This window comes from Primulina huaijiensis, chromosome 16 (assembly GCF_012295235.1).
Source record: "Primulina huaijiensis isolate GDHJ02 chromosome 16, ASM1229523v2, whole genome shotgun sequence".
NCBI classification, from domain to species: domain Eukaryota; kingdom Viridiplantae; phylum Streptophyta; class Magnoliopsida; order Lamiales; family Gesneriaceae; genus Primulina; species Primulina huaijiensis.
The window spans coordinates 10,587,582-10,588,658 of NC_133321.1; the positions used below are offsets into that span (position 1 = coordinate 10,587,582).

The 1,077-nt window shown below is 28.8% G+C and overlaps 1 non-coding gene across 1 annotated transcript; it reads right to left on the reverse strand.

Moving 5' to 3' along the window:
• Nucleotides 1–438: 438 nt before the first annotated feature.
• LOC140962217 (small nucleolar RNA R71) lies at nt 439–549 on the reverse strand. Its single transcript, XR_012172496.1, has one exon. It is a non-coding gene; the product is annotated as a small nucleolar RNA R71 (small nucleolar RNA).
• Between the last annotated feature and the right edge of the window lie 528 nt (nt 550–1,077).

Consider the following 1,077-nt stretch of genomic DNA (forward strand, 5'->3'; position numbering starts at 1 on the left):
TTTAAACATGGATGATAATTCAAATAATCAAGATAATGATAACAATAATAACAATAATAATAATAATAATCAAGAACATGATCAATTAAGAACACTTAGGCACCATATGAACCCTATTAGAACTAGTGCCCCATCTTGTTTAGTTTTTCCTCCTGATGCATCTAATTTCAACTTTAAACCTCAAATTATTCAACTTTTACCAAATTTTCATGGCTTAGATTCTGAAAATCCATATTTACATCTAAGAGAATTTGAGGAAGTTTGTAACACTTATAATGATCAAAATTGTAGCATGGATATAGTTCGATTAAAGCTTTTCCCTTTTTCTTTAAAAGATAAAGCTAAAACATGGCTACAAAATTTGAGATCAAGTTCAATAAGATCATGGGAAGAAATGCAACAACAATTTCTCAAAAAGTTTTTTCCTTCCCATAGAACAAACTCTTTTAAAAGACAAATTACTACTTTTTCTCAAAAACAAGGAGAAACATTTTATCAATGTTGGGATAGATATAAAGAATTACTTAATACATGCCCACATCATGGTTTTGAAACATGGAGAATAGTTTCTCACTTTTATGAAGGTCTAATACCTAAAGATAGGCAAATGATAGAATTCATGTGTAATGGAACTTTTGAAGATAAAAACCCAAATGAAGCTATGGAGTATTTGGATTCATTAGCAGAAAATGCTCAAAATTGGGATAATATAGGCACAATAGAACCACCAACAACTAAAATCAATAATTCAACAAATGGGGGTGGTATCTATAATCTTAAAGATGATATAGATATTCAAGCTAAACTTGCATCTTTAGCAAGAAAAATTGAGTCATTAGAAATGAAAAAGAGTGGTCAATTAAAAAGTATTCAAGAAATTGTTTGTCATATATGTGATACACATGATCATGCTACAAAAGATTGTCCAACATTACCTTCATTTAAAGAATGTCTCCATGAACAAGCAAATTATGTTAACAATTATAAAAAACCAATATTAGATCCTTTTTCAACATCATATAATCCTGGATGGAAAAATCATCCTAATTTTAGTTGGAGGAATGATAATAATGCACA